At 37.0% G+C, this 16,845-nt stretch overlaps 1 protein-coding gene across 2 annotated transcripts in view; it reads right to left on the minus strand.

The window, feature by feature from the left end:
- LOC150078099 (B-cell receptor-associated protein 31-like) overlaps positions 1-16,560 on the minus strand; it is an 88,385-nt gene extending 71,825 nt beyond the window's left edge. The window contains exon 1 of one of the 2 annotated variants that reach the window (XM_090384631.1): positions 16,471-16,560. The gene's annotated coding sequence lies outside the window, so the exon portion shown is untranslated. The remainder of the gene's footprint in view (positions 1-16,470) is intronic. The other variant, XM_090384632.1, reaches the window with a different exon arrangement.
- Positions 16,561-16,845: the final 285 nt, after the last annotated feature.

Raw genomic sequence — 16,845 nt, forward strand, 5'->3', positions numbered from 1 at the left:
ATCCCACTGTTGACTTGCTATTCATTATGCAAAAAAAAAAGTATTGGGAAATCCCATTGTTAGGTTCTGTGTTATTGAACTTGTGCTTTTTGAGAACATAAATTGTGACTTCGAAGTGTGCAGTTCGTGACTTAAGGTTTTTATATGGTTATTTTGATTTTTATTTGATCGTTTATAAATTTTTATGGGTATATATTGTAAACTTTGTTCTTAAGAACCGTACTGGAATAATTTCTTTATTGTGAATTAAATTCCAGCCTTAAATTATGCCTGAGGAAAGTAAAAGCAAAAAGTTTAAATTTAAATGAAGCAACAATCCGGACCATAAAGAAAAATAAACAGAAAATTAGAACTGCTGTTGCTGCAGGCTCTTTCATTTCCACAAATATGACAGCTCATCCTTGAGCACCAAAAATTCAGAAAATAGAAAAAGCACTCAGTATTTGGATTTACGATAGCAGTAGACGGGGATACCATTAGATAGTGATGTAATTAAACAAAAAGGCACTAAAAATTTATAACTATTTAAAACAAAAATGGAGAATCTTCTGTTAACCCCGAGTTTGTTGCCAGTAAAGGCTGGTTTGTGCGATTTAAAAACCACTTCTCATTACATAACAGAATTCAAGGGGAAAGTGCATCAGCTGATAATGAAGATGTGAAGAAGTATGCAAAGGAATTTCAAAAAATTATTGAAGAGCACAGATACACACCACATCAAGTTTTCATTGCTGATGAGACAGGTCTTTGGTGGGAAAAAAAACTGCACCAGGTTAAGGCATCAAAAGATCATGTAACGTTACTTATGTGCAGTAATGCATCAGGAATTACATGATAAAAACTATGCTAGTTCATAGATCCTCTAATCATCATGCAATGAAAGATGTAAATAAAAATATTACTGCTATACCAGAAAGCAAATAAAAAAAGCTTGGGTAACTGCCAATTTATTTAAAGAATGGTTTCTAAATTGTTTTGTGCCAGCTGTGGAAAACTATTTAAAGTGGAAAAATCTAGATTTCAAAGTTTTATTATTAATAGTGGATAATGCACCAGGCCATCCAAAAGATTTAAGTCATCCAAAAGTTGAATGGATAATACCTACCACCTAATAAAACTTTAATTCGGCCATAAGATCAAGGCATTATATCTACCTTTAAAACTCATTACGTCAGAAAATCTTTACAGTGGATTTCAGAAAACATTTATTCCAAATCTATTTAACCCTCCTATTGTGTTCAGGTCAATATGACCCGGTCGCCTGCTTTTAATGCCCATAAATCCTATATTTATTTAAATATTTTGTTGCCACTCTGACTTTTACTAATTTACCCTAATAACAGTGTACCTAGATTGACAAAAAAAAAAAAAAAATTTTAAAGCTAGTTTTTTTTATGAACGTAATTGTTACACTTATTGTGCTCAGATCAATATAACCCGACAATCAGTTTTGTTGAAATTTAAGGAACGAGAAGCGAATTATTATCATAAATGATCATATTTTATTTTCATAGAAATAAACTTAGATTACCACGTTTCTTTAACAAGTTAACATGTGTGTTATGTGCATGCGCTGCACAGCCAAGCAATTAAAATCTTATTTTTTGAATGCAGATCCTGCAACTGAAAGTAGCATAAAGTTCAAAAGAGAGCTTCAAAAATGCTTAACTTCATAACCATGAAATTTACAAAGATCTATCAAGCAAAAGCAAACAAACCCAGATTACTGATATTTTAAAGAGCAGAAGAAAGAAGAAATTTAGATGCTGAAGAAGAAAGTTCAGAAGGTGAAAATATTCTGCAACAGAGAAAATGTTCTCGTTTGATTGTGCTTAGTGGCAATGAAGAGGAAGAAAATTAAATGAATGTACATTACTGACATATGTATCACAGTTCATAAGAAGTTTGTTCAGTTATTATTTTTAATAAAAATGAATTTTCCGATTGTTATAAAAAAAAAAAATTGTATTTTTGTTAGCTTTTGGAACATAAGCCCTTTTTGGACTGGTTCTTAGTCCCATATAACATGGTTTTGCATGACACGAGATTTTATAGGAATCTAACTACCGTGTTATATGAGGGTATAAGCTGATCTGTAATAACACAATAGAGGACCAGATCAGCAAATAATGATTATGCAAAAAGCTAAAATGAGAACAAGCAGTATTATTCATATGCACAAGGGCTTTTCTATAAAGAATGATCATAATTTTTCACAAAAAACTGTACTGCTTGCCATTTCTAGCTGAGCTGTGGAGTTTAACACCAAACCAAGCTGCATCATATAGCAACTACACAGTTGACTCATGCACACAGTGTGACCCTGGCAGTTGGGCAAGTTTATGCCTGTTCAGTTTCACCTACATAATAATGGATGTGACACACAGGAATGGTATGCTGCTCTCAAATTTTGTTTGTAGTCTGACAGAATGGGCAATGTGAGGTCTTGCATTTGTTGTGATGCAGCATCCAGCCACCTGCATGCAGTTGTGGTCGTTTGCAACAAATCTGATCCCTCAAGGTTATTACAGTTCTGTAGTAAGATCCTGTGACAGTTGTATGAAGTAGCAACATGCTAGTAAACCATTCCTTGAATATCAAAATGCTAATGCTATTCCATGAGTAGCATCAGCTGAAGAATATAAAATGTTAAAAGAGGCTTATGGTGAATCTATCAATCCATATATCACAGCTCAAAGGTTGTTTAGAATGTTTAAAGATGGAGGTGATTCAATTGCACTGAAAACCCCAACAACAACCAACCACTGCTGTCACCACAGAAACCATAAACACTGCTTCTGTAATCATAAGAGAAGATTGTCATATAGCAGTAAGGCAACTGGCAGAGATGTTGAGAATACCAATAGGAAGCACATAGTTTTCTCCATGAACATTTGTATATGACATGTTTGTGCATGCTGGGTTCAAAGAGTACTCAAACCTGTGCAATGGCAAGTTTGCATGGAGGTTCACCAGGAGTGGCAATGGATGGTTACTGAAGATGGTGAGATTCTGCACAAGGTGATAACAGATGAGACATGGCTTCACTGTTTCGACCTAGAGAGTAAGCAACAAAGCTCTGTCATCCCCAACAACGAAAAAAAGCAAAAGTTGTGATTGTGCAGGAAAGATTATGGTCATTTTTTTTTTGATATTCAAGGAATGGTTTACCAGCATGTTATGTTACCTCATAACTGTTAGAGGACCTTACTACAGAACTGTAATGCACACCTTGTGGGATCACATTCATCACAAACGACCACAACTGCATGCAGGTGGATGCTGCATCACAAAAATGCAAGACCTCACATTGTTCATTCTGCCATCAGGTACTTAGCCAGCATTAATGTCAAATATGTTCCTCATCCACCCTACAGCCCTGACCTTATTAGCATTAGCAGAGGCATTTGATGCAAGAAAGCAAGCTTATGCAGCATCAGCCAAAAAAAAAAAAAAAACCCCACTTCCACTTCACCCCTCTGTTCGTTCAAAATACCTGTCCAGCTGAGCCTTAAACTTATTTAGGCTATCAACCTCCACCACAAGGGATGGAAGTCTGTTCCACCAACCAACCACCCGCTGGCTAAAGGCAAATTTCTGCACGTCTATCCTACATCTGTCTTTCCTCAATTTGAATTTATGCCCTCTCAGGTGATTTTTCTGAGCTAGAGGAAGAATCCCATCAGCATTGAGCATGCTTAAACCATTCAAGGCTTTATACACCTCTATCACATCACCTCGCTGGTGCCTAGTCTCCAGACACTGTAATTTGCAAAACATAAGCCTTTCTTCGTAAGAGCACCCCTTTGTTCCATTCACTAATCTTGTTGCCCTTCTCTGTACTCGTTCCAGCAGCTCTACATCCTTCTTGAAATGAGGCCTCCAGACCTGTATACAGTACTCTAGGTGTGGCCTGACCATTGCCTTATACAATGGAATAATCACCTCCTTATCCCTGCTGGAAAAATTCCTGTATATCATTGACAATACTCCATAAGCTACTCTTGCAGCCCGTCTGCACTGCTCAGAGAACTTCATATCTGCCTGCACAACCACCCCCAAGTCCCTTTCATTCTCTACCACTGTCAGTGTAGTACCACAGAGTTGATACGTTGCTCTGGGGTTGCTGTTTCCCATGTGTAGTACTTTACATTTGTCAATGTTAAACTTCATTTGCCACCTCTCAGCCCATCTGCTCAACCTTTCCAGATCCTGTTGCAGCAGCATAGTGTCAGTAGTGTCCTTGACAACCCTGCCAACCTTTGTATCGTCTGCAAACTTGGACATTAAGCTTGATATACCATCATCAATATCATTTATAAATACAGAAAACAATAATGGACCCAACACTGAGCCCTGAGGGACTCCACTAATAACATTAGTCCACGATGAGCAGTGTCCATTGATTACCACTCTGTCTTCTCCCCCTCAACCACCCCTTTATTCATAGCAGCAATTTGCCTCCAATGTCACACTGCTCCAATTTGTGTAGCAGTCTTCCATGTGCAACAGTATCAAAAGCCTTTCTAAGATCCAAGTATATAATATCAAAGTTATTCCCTGCATCCAGTTCTTTTGTGACTGCATCATAGTATCCAATCAAGTTGGTCAGGCAAGACTTCCCCTTAACAAAACCATGCTGTGTCTGAGCTATAACTGAAGTCTTGTCTAAATGATCCTGCAGTGCTTCTTTAACCAGTGCCTCCGTTAATTTTCCTGGAACAGAAGTTAAGCTCACAGGTCTATAATTACTTGTCAGCCTTTGATCCTCCTTTGTGAATTGGGGTCACATTTGCACATTTCCAGTCTATGGGTACCTCCCCTGAGTCCAAGGAAGCTCTCATAATTATGGCTAAGGGTTTGCTTACTTCCTTTGCTGCTTCCTTTAATATAACTGGATAGATCCCATCCACCCCGGGTGCCTTTCTTGTGTTTATCTTCAACAGTTTCTCCTCCACTTTACTCCCAGTTATTTCAAGATTCTGTAGCTTACTGCTAGAGTTGAATACACCTCTGGCATTCCCCTTGCTGAATAACTCCTCATGTGTGAATGTTGATGCAAAATATTCATTTAGTTTGTTAGCTACCTGAGCAGGATCATCAACAGTTGACCCATCAATATCAAGTGGACCGATCTGATTCATCCCCTTCCTTCTAGAGTTTACATAAGTAAAGAACTCTTTGCTGTTTTTCTTTGCATCCCTTGCCAAGGATTTCTCGTAATCTTCCTTCGCCTGCCTAACCTCCTTTGTAACTTGGTTGCATATCAAGTTGTATCTATCATAGGCTTCTGTGTCATGTGTTAATTTGTAAGTATCCCATGCATTTTTCTTCTCTGCCATATGCCTCATTAGTTCATCTGACATCCATTTTGGCCTAAACCTTGAACAATATTTCTTAGTTGGTATGTAAAGCCTAGTAGCTTCCAAGATAAGTTCTTTGAATGCTTCCCATTTTGAATTTGCTGTTGGTAACATCATCAGTTGGTCCCACTGTATAGAATTTAAATACTGTCTCAGTCCATCGTAGTCGCCTTTACGGAAGCAATAACCCTTCCCTTTACCCCTAATGGTAGTTACCTCTTTGAGTAAATCCCACTTCAGCACACTGTGATCACTGCCACCTAGTGGTTCATTTATCTGCAGATTCTTAATGCATGAAGAATCACTGCTGATAATCAAATCAAGAGTATTACTCCCTCTAGTTGCCTCCCGAACATGCTGATGTAGAAAACAATCATCCAATAAATCCACAAAAGCCCTGCTAGTGCGTGAGTAACGAGCCCCCAAATTCCAGTCAATATCTGGGAAATTAAAATCTCCCATTATAAGACTCTAATTTACTGGCCCACTCTATTTCCCTGTACAGTTCCTTATTATACTCATCAGAGTCATTAGGCCTATAGCACACTCCTACTCTCAATTTTGATCTCCCAATGCTTATGTCACACCAAACTGACTCAACACTGCACTGTCCAGCGATGTCGACTGGCTTCACTTCTTTGGTTTTTATGTGTTTCTTAACTAATAGCATAACCCCTCCCCCCTTCCTATCCTGTCTATCCTTTCTGTAGACATTGTATTCCCCAAATTGCAGTTCTGCATCCCTTATATCTGTGTGACACCATGTCTCTGATATCCCAACAATATCTGCCTTTGATGTTTTGAGCAATACCTCAAATTCATCAAATTTATTTACTAAACTCCTAGCATTGGTGTACACGCAAGTATACCTACACCTGTTTCTATTCTTAGCTACCCTAACACAACCCATGTGTTTACTTGTACCGCAATGGCTCCCAGCAGTCTCTGAAATACCATGCATCTTGTTTTTCAGGCTTCTGCTCATTCTAATAGAAGCAGTGCAAGAATCTCTTTCACCTCTGCCAGTGGCTACTGTCAATCTATTGGTCTTTGTCTCCCCCCAAGCTAGCAGTTTTCCGACCCACCTAACACTGCCTCGATAGCATCAGCAAATATTCTTGCACCCTTTCTATTTAAGTGTATCCCATCCCTGTAGAAGCAATCTCTCCTGTTAACAAGTACAGTCCAGGCTGAAAAAAATTCTACCCCTTGAGCCTTGCACAATCTTTCCAGGGCCGAATTGATCGACAAGGCTCTCATCATATACTCCCTCCTATCGTGTCTGGGCAGAATTGCAGACACTTTCAAATTCAACCCTAATTCTCGGCTTTTGTTCAACAGTGACCTGTACTTGTTAAGTAATTCTGCCGGTCTCCTACTCTTAATATTATTAGTGCCAACGTGTACAACTATATCACCTTTTGTGCCCTTAAAAGATGATATTCGCTCTACAACGTCATCAACCTTTGCCCCTGGCAGACATACCCTGGTTCCCTGACAATAGAGTCACCAACAACTACTAGTTCCTTCGGGACCAGCGCATTCTGCCTTGGGGGTTGCCTCTGTGTCCCGCGATGCCCAAGTGCAAGCTCTGGTGTTGATGTGGGCAGCTGAGAGCTTGATGGGCCCCTCAATTTAGTTTCTTCGAGGGCATCCACCCTGTCCTTCAAGCTCTCATATAGGCCCACAAGAACGCCGAGTTGTTGCCTGATATCGATACACTCCTTGCATCGCGCACACACAAAGACATCCCCCATGGCAGTATCATGTCCCGTACCCGATTGCTCTGCAAACATCAAGCAAACAGTGCATTTTATAAGGCTGTGAGTCAGAGGACAACTGCCCCCCTCAGTTCTGCTCTGAGCCACAGCACTTCCATTAGCTTGAGCCTTTTGCTTTGCTGCTCTGGTCTGAGTCATGATTCTATTAATTTATTAATTAATTATAATTAATTATGTTATGTTATTAATTATGTTAAATATAATTAATTATATTACGTTTGTAATCTAAGTCGTTATGTATTTATTTAAACGTACAATTTAACTGCTAACGAAGTTCAACTAACGCTATCTAGTACGGTATATAACTATCGTATCACAAAGGCGGGAAATTTACGAACGGTAGCGGAGTTGAAACACGTGGAAACCCTTACCGATACTTTTATGCAATTACAAGGCCGAGTAAAGAATAAATACACCAAATTAATCAGAAAATCACAAAATAATGTTATACTACTAAATTTAAATCAAAAGTTTTAGAAAAACAATAATTTCAAATCAATAAATAAGAAAAATCCACTTAGCGGCTTTGAACACGACCGTCTCTAGTAGCCTCGTCAGCAGACTCCCTGCATATCCTGCATTCCCCCCTTATATCCTGCATTCCCCCCAAAGTTTAAGAAGGAACTGCAAGGAAAATGTTTCCAGTTGTCAAAAGAAGTTGTAAAGACAGAGGCAATTCTCACACGTCAAAAAATGGCTTCCACTGTGCTTTTGAAGAACAGCAGAAAGGTTGGGAGTAAGTGCATTTCATCAAATGGGGACTACTATGAAATGGACCATCAAAATATAGATGATTTATTAACGTATGTTAGCATTAGCATTAGTAGAGGCATTTGATGCAAGAAAGCAAGCTTATGCAGCATGTTGTGAAAAAAAAAAAAAAAAAATTATGATCCTGCTTTATTGAACAGCCCCCATAAATTTTAGGAAGAAATGAGTAAATCAAATAGCGCCCTTAAAAGACAAGTGATAGAATCACTAATAACTGACCCAAAGTGTCTATTGTCCATCACCTTATACAAGGGGATAATCACCTCCTTATCCCTGCTGGAAAAATTCCTGTATATCATTGACAAGATACCATGAGCTACTCTTGCAGACCGTTTGCACTGCTCAGAAAACTTCATATCTGCCTGTGCAATTACTTCCAGGTCCTTTTCATTCTCACTGTAGTACCACAGAGTTGATACATTACTCTGGGGTTACTGCTTCCCATATGTAGTACTTTACATTTGTCAATGTTAAACTTCATTTGCCACCTCTCAGCCCATCTGCTCAACTTTTCTAGATCCTGTTGCAGCAACATATTGTCATTAACATGTTCCAATGATGTAATTTGCAAATACTGGAAACAAGGTATTTAAAATGATAGAATTTGCCCTACTGGTACAATAAAGCTTTATAACTCTTATAGCATGAAGCTCTCTCCCCTAAATTTACTTGAAGTCTTAGTAATGTTATAGTTGTTTTTTGCTTCCATCTTATGATCTCATAATAGTAGTTAACCATACTGGTCAGGAAAGAACTTCCTTTCACAAGCCTGCCCATGCTGTGTAACTACAGACTCCATTACCACCTCAAATAAGATTGGAAATGATCCTATGGTGAATCATAGCAGGAAAAGCATTAATTTTTCCTAGATCCTTAAGAATGGACCTGAAGAGGTGATGGGGAAACTATAAATCAGTTTGATTTCTGTTGGGCAAGATCATGGCAACTGCATAAATCCAGTTCAAGGTGATCTTGGAATCTAATCATGATCATATTAAAATACCCAATGATTTGATATGCAGATGTTGCTTTTTTTTTTCTTTTTTTTAAGTATAATCTGAGTATATCATCCATGGGGTAGATGGTATACTCTCCTGATCCTTCCTTACCCTCATTAAAAGTTTTCTAACTGATACTTCTCAGAAAGCTAATTTTACAGCACAATGAGTCTCCTCTTCACTGTTTTAAATGCATTTTCAATTATAAAGACTGTTACAAAGTACATTTAAACTTATCTGCCATATCATCTATTGTCCCAATGCTACAAACTTATAAGAAGGAAGGGATAGTTTCAGACTACTGCAATACACTGTTCTGCATTGATAATTATAATCATGTTTATAACAGACCACTGATAAGGTAAAACAGGCAGACCAAGATGAATATGAGAAATCCCTTTCAAAGAGAGCTAAGAATGGGGGTCAAGGAGTTCTATTCATGTGTAAATCTCCTTGTCTTCATTTTTAGCTCATTGCCAGAGATTTCTCTCACTCAGCTGCTGCCTTTATTACCTCATCAATGGTTATGTAATAAATATACTAAAAATATCCATACAAAAGTGCCTTGCAATGATCTGCAACTATCCCATACATTCTTCTTTTCAATTAAAGATTTCAGCTCTTGTCCATTTTAGCATTTTTATTTTGTGATACTTCTAACACTGGAATGAATATTTTCAAGGCTGTTTAAATTCATGAATGCTTAATTGACTATATGCTACGTGTTTCACAACATAGTTGTCTCTCCAATTAACAGAGCCTATGAAATACTTCAATCCACTATACCTCACTACTGAAATTTAAGCCCTCTCCCTTTCCGTTTACCCAGAGCTTTCCCAAAGGGTGTTATCAAATTTTGGCATCATATGAGCATTGTTTTTACTCCGATTTCCTTTCACTGCATATAATGATGTAATTGATTGATTAAAACACTAATATATTAAAATATTAGTTTAATATATTAAAAATTAATTACATTTATTTCTTCACGTGCTTCATACTCAATGGCCAGTAAGCTAAGAATCATTCTCTCTCCATAATAATTGACAGTCAATTTCAGAGAGCCTTGATGAAGGTTGTGCTCGCTATCTACACAACAAAACTGATAGAAGAAAGGTTTTTCTAGTTGGGATGCTGAATTATTTTTGGCATATACATGGTGTGTAAGCATCAAAATAGTGTGGAAAGCACTGCTTTAACCGTCGAGAAAACTTTTGGCACTACCTATTTTATGACACTGGTTGCTACCTACTATCAATTCATGCACTGTTATATTATCCTTGATACTACCCAAAATCTTGAGGATCTAGTCAAGGACATTTCAGTTCCTCATTCTCCCTTCAAGATGCTGGAATAAATACTCAGTTCCTCATTCTCCCTTCAAGATGCTGGAATAAATACAGTCATCCACCCATTCAAAAATCTGAATCCACTTGGTATATTGGTTCATGATTTGCAGTCTAATGAATTAAATTAACTTCAAACATAACAAGGCAGTCACACTTACTTGCCCAATCAAGTTATGTAAACTTGATTGGGCAATTAAGACATTTTTTTTCCCTTGAAAACTTGGTTTTTTTTTTGGTAGTTGTTGGCACATCAGCTTCTGTGGCCATAATGCACCTCCCAAGGTTTTTGCAGTACTTTGATCCAAGCCCGAAGTGGGATTTGAACCCGCAACCTTTAAGTTGCCAGGCAGGCACTTTACCCACCCGGCTAGCCCGGTCGGCTTGAAAACTTGTGCTGAATCAAATAATCAGCATCTCATATAGTGGTATATTACAGTAATTTTGCATTAAGAACCACTGTCTACTTATTAATTCAAATGTTTCTGGTCTTTCTTTTAAAAGTTTATATTATGACATTTTACTACACTGTATAGCAAACTGTAGAGGGGAACAGGTATCCTGTGTGTTATCAGACACTCAGCCTAAAACACTGATGGATCCAATATCTCTCTATTACAGAAGATTTAGGAGAAGTCCGGTTGGCCTGCCTCCCTAAAATCCACTCATGCACACCTTCTCGATGGTAAGCCCTGTTATGTCACTTAGGTGGCAACGAACGTGTAGAGTGGTTCTCTTCAAGACGCCTGGTCAGCGTGAAGAGGAAAAGACCCTCCAGCAATATGAAAGCACGACGAAACAAATGGCCCTCAGTCCCCAGCAGCTTTCACTCTCCCTCTTACGGCAGCGAGAGGATTAGAGTGGAAGCAGAGGGTGCTAAGAATCTCTGGGTATGACCAGGCTGCCATGCACGGAAATTGAACTTGGCCTGTTATAATGTAAGAACACTCATCGGTGAAGATAGGATATTAGAGCTGGAAAAGGAATTAGAAAATGTGAATTGGAATATCATCGGTTTGGCTGAAACAAGACGAAGAATTGAATCACTTATAAGTTTATCAAGTGGAAATCTGCTGTACACCAATGGAAACAGTGAAAGGAGTGAAGGTGGAGTTGGGTTTCTGGTCCATAAAGATTTTAAAAACAACATTTTGGAATTCAAAAGTACATCACCAAGAGTGTCAAGACTAATACGCAAGATTTCTAAGAGATACAAGCTAAAGGTTATAATGATTTATGCACCAACATCGAGCCATGATGATGAAGAGGTTGAAGAAATGTACACCGAAATTGAGAGTCTTCTAGATGAGCAGAAAACCCACTACACTATTATTATGGGAGACTTCAATGCTAAGGTTGGAAAAAGACAAAACAGCGCAGAAAGGGGAACTATAGGAAATTTTGGAATTGGTGAAAGAAATGAAAGAGGTGAAAGACTTGTGGAATTTGCAGAATCTCAAGGACTGTCAGTAATGAACACTTTTTTCAAGAAAAGGGTGAACAGAAAGTGGACATGGAAGAGTCCAAATGGATTAACTACTAATGAAATCGACTTCATCCTCACTAACAGAAGATATATTGTGAATGATGTTACCGTCCTGAATAAGGTAAATGTTGGAAGTGATCACAGAATGGTAAGATGTACACTTGATATAGATGTAGGAAAGGAAAGGAAAAAACTGACTCGAGTAAATAATACAAAGGTCTTTGAGATAACAGAAGAGGAGAAAAAGCAGTATGTACTGGAACTTAAGAACATGTTTGAGCTTCTGCAGACTGCTCAGGACCAAGATATCAACGAGGAATATTGCAACTTTTTGAAAGTGATAAAGCCCAAGAAACCTATAGGGAAAAAGAAATCCAAAGAAGAAAAAATTAGTCAAGAAACACTTGTCATGATGAACCGAAGACGACAAATGAAAAGCAAGAAAAACACTGACAGGGAGAAAATTGAGTATACTGAGTTATGCAAAGCCATTAGAAAGAGACTCAGAGAGGACATAAGAAGATTTAACACAAGAAAAGTAGAACAAGCATTAAGGGAAAACAAAGGATTTAAATCAGCAGCCATGAGCAGTAATACAGAAAGACAAATGATACTGAAACTGAAGAATAGCGATGGTGTACTTATAAACAGCAGAGAAGGCATAATTCAAATAGCAGAAGACTACTATAGAGAATTATACAAGGAGCAGGGGAATGATGCCAGCAGTGGGGAAGATGGATTGCAAAGTAGCAACACATACGACATACCCAATATTCTTCCTGATGAGGTAGAACATGCATTGAAGAAAATGAAGAATCAGAAAGCCCCGGGGGAAGATTACGTTACTGTAGAGTTGTTCAAATTGGGAGGAAGAGACATAACACAAAAACTGGCAAGGCTCTTCACAAAGTGCATTACAAAAGGTGTGACGCCTAAGCAGTGGAATAATGCAATCATAGTTTTGCTGCATAAGAAAGGAGATAAATCAGAAATTGGAAATTATAGACCAATTAGCTTGTTATCCCACATCTACAAGTTGTTCACAAGGGTCATTACTAACAGATTAGAAAGAATACTTGATGAGAATCAACCGAAAGAGCAAGCTGGCTTTAGGACAGAATTCTCAAATATGGATCACCTTCATGTAATATCACAGCTAATGGAGAAAGCAAATGAATATAAAACACCATTATGCCTGGCATTTGTGGATTATGAAAAGGCATTTGACTCCATACAGCATAAGGCAATGTTTCGGGCACTGGAAAGACAAGGCATCGATACCCCATATATTATGATTTTGAAGAAAATATATGAGAGTGCTACCTCCTTTATTAGACTAGACAAAGACAGTAGGAAATTTAAAATCGAGAAAGGAGTTCGACAAGGAGACAATATCTCCGAAGCTGTTTACTGCTGCCCTTGAGGAAGCTTTCAGAAAATTAGACTGGTCGCAGAAAGGAGTCAATGTGAATGGAGAGTACCTAAACCATTTACGATTTGCAGATGACATTGTGGTCATAAGCCATGATCCCAAAGAATTAGAGGAAAATCTTAATCAGTTATGCACAGCTAGTAAGGATTTTGGACTAAAGATGAATATGGCTAAAACAAAAGTAATGATGAACAAGTATGCCACAGAAAGGGAAATAATGATTGAAGGAGCAGTAATTAAAAAGGTGGAGTCATATACTTATCTGGGACAAGTTATTAGCTGTAATAATGATAAATGGCTGGAAGTCAAGAGAAGAATAAATTTTGGATGGATAGCATTCAGGAAATATAGTCACATACTGAAGAGCAATATCCCAGTTTGTCTGAAACGTAAAATAATGAACCAATGTATACTCCCCACCATGACTTATGGAAGTGAAACTTGGGCACTCACCAAAAGAATGGAAGAGAAGCTGAGAACTACACAGCGAAGAATGGAACGAATCATATTGGGAATCAGACTGTTAGATAAGAAGAGAAACACACGGATTAGGCAACAAACTCAAGTAAAGGACATTCTTATCAAAACTAAAGAACTAAAATGGTCTTGGGCAGGACACATAGCTCGAAGACATGATGCCAGATGGACTAAGAAAATAACAGAATGGTATCAAAGAGGAGCTAGAAGAAAACCTGGAAGACAAAAGGCGGAGATGGATAGATGAAATTCATGAGTTTGTGGGTAGTAAATGGATGTCCAGTGCTCAAAACAGAAGGAACTGGAAAGTTGCTGGAGAGGCCTTCATCCTGCAGTGGATTGAAAATGGCTGATGATGATGATGATAGCAAACTGTAAACAACAGAAGCAGTATGTGCATAAAGTACATCCTTATGATCAAAACCAAAACTTACACACAAAGATGAGGATGTGGCATCACTAATATTGATAAGTGTGCAGTGGTAGGCCTTGATTATGTAACCGAGTTATTCTTTGTTGCCTGTTTAGTGCTATACTGCAAATTTGTTTCTCTGTAAACAATGCTTCAATATGCCAAGTTTATTTAATTTTGAAATTTTTAATTTTCCAGATCATATAGGGTAAAACCCAAAAACATAACTCCTAATGAATCTCAAACAGTTTTTGTTTGATGAAGAATTGAACAAAATTGGGTTTTAAAAGATGAGTGAGCAACAATATATATTTGTTTAAAAACATGTAAATAATAAATTGTAAATATATTGATATTAATTGATGCCTTTCTAACACTAAGCCCATACCATTAATTCAAGTTTCAGCTTGTTCACTTGCCATAACAATCTAACTTAATTTTTTACAATTTTTTCATGTTTAAAAGGACAATTTATAAACCAAAATATACAGTATTTATCATAATCCCGAAGTTCCTTGGTGTGTAACTTACTCCTATTATCAACCTTCCATTACCACCAGTGATCTCTCATACCACACAGACTCGACCTCCAGGGCAAACTAACTCACATGCTCTTCCCCTTCACCCCTCCTTATCTTTTCTGTACAGGCTGTAAAGAAATTCTTCATGTCTCATCTCAGGGTGGCATAGTGTTAACACAGAATAAAAGTAAAATAAAAAAAATAATAAAATTTAAAATAAATTCACCATATATATATAGTGAACCTGAAATACAGAAGTTCAGAATGTTATTCAACTTACTTTCTATTAGCAGTTTAACATGCCTTGCTACATTTTAATTCTTCAATGATTAAGGGCCGCCATTACATTACACAAATTTATTGTATTACTACACTGATTCCAGTATCCATCAGTTACACTGATAAATTTGGTTAACATTTTAAATGTTAGTTATTTGGCTTTTAGGAGCATTAGCAACTAAGGCCATATTGCTCCGGGATATGCAGTGGTCATTCCCTGACCTTTCCGCATCTGGTGGTGACAAGCTCTAACCCTGGTCTAATCAAGAAGCATGTGCTATGCACTGCTGCTCCTTCTCACCTGGCTATGGAGGTGCCTCCACATTTTAAATGCAGCAATTTTTCTGCCTTTGTTGCCTTGAGATGAGGTCATGTTGTTGCAATATGTTTTTAGTTCCTTTTGATATTGAAATTTCACATAATTTTGCAATGGGTCCATCAAGGGGGAGCCATTAAATTTATTTCAGGAATATATTGCTTCTGCATTGTCTTTATTCCAATTTTATTCCCTCTTATTCCTATAGCAGTTTACTGGTTTTCTTTGTATTTGCTTCTTATTTGGCTTACTATTCTGCTAAACTATTCTTAATTTATATATATCAATTCCAATATATTCTGATAACATGCATTTTGTAGTGCATTGCATGTCTGTCTTTTTGTACTTTCTTCTTTTTTTTTCTGTATTATCTTTATTATATTATTTATTCAAGTTCATTTTTTCAATATGCATGTGTGGGTATATACACACACAGGCCACAACTTAACGAATTGAGCCAATGAGAATCAAAGAAGTGTATGTGAGCAGAAGTTATATACAATTATTTATGTGGCTTTTCATGGAAAATAATACATTACCATTCATTTGTTGGGGAATAGTTTGATTAAAAAAAAAAAAAGTCAAAGTACTGTCGATTTTTTTTCACTATTTAGCGTTACCAACCTTAACTAAGATAAAAATCGTACCTTGCCATAAAATTTATCGTATTTTATTTGAACTCAGGCTTGGCAGGTTCTGGCGCCTATACAGTTTACTATAATATGCGTACTGATCTAGATTTTGTTTTGTACGACACAAGCTGCAAAATATAACCTGCATTTCTTAAATTATAAAATGACACTTGAAATAAAAAATTTAAAGCAGTTTGGAGTACATTAACTTTAGAATTTGTCGAATCATACATCATAACAAAAAAAAAAAAAAAAACGGAAATTCCAGATTTGTTTCCAGAAATTCCAAATGGTTGTGTGCCAAAATTAGTTGTTGCAAATATGAATGCAGTAAAGTTATTCTGACTGCTTTATTGCTCCCTGACTATGATAACACCAGAAAATGCTATATCCATAAGCCATTTTAATTAAAATATGGATCTGCCAAATATAATACAGTATAGGGTACCGATAAAAAAAAAAAAAAAAAAAATGTGATTCTAGTAATAAGGAAAAAAAGGTCACAGGACCGTACTGATTGTATGGACAGGTATTATAAAGCGCTTGAATTCCTAAAGTATGCAACTTATTACAAAATAAACGCCAACAGAATAGTGACAAAACCACAAAAAAAACATTAATTTTCTCACAAAAACTAAATCATAGCAAACACTTACTACCAAAATAAACGCTGATGGCAACACGTCAGTACTGAAATCCACCTACAGTCAACTTCAAAAACGTTTGACTGTGACTCACTGTCACAAGCTTTGACTAATACACGTAAGGTTTTCAATTTATGAATTATAATTTATAGTTAAATAATTCAATGCATATATTCAAAATGGAAATATGATTCCCAGAATGAATTAAGAAGCAATAATATACATCACGAAAAATTTTAAATATTGCTGACTATTAAAAAACTGCAAGCCAGTTCGAATTTAAGGTGCCTGAGAAAATAATTATAAGCGAAAGACTTGTGTAGAAATTACACTGCTCGACAAAATTAACAGAACAAAATGTTTTTCATTACCGAAGGAGAATATTTA

The sequence above is a fragment of the Mastigoproctus giganteus genome, chromosome 11 (assembly GCF_048544385.1).
Source record: "Mastigoproctus giganteus isolate SK-2022 chromosome 11, ASM4854438v1, whole genome shotgun sequence".
NCBI classification, from domain to species: domain Eukaryota; kingdom Metazoa; phylum Arthropoda; class Arachnida; order Uropygi; family Thelyphonidae; genus Mastigoproctus; species Mastigoproctus giganteus.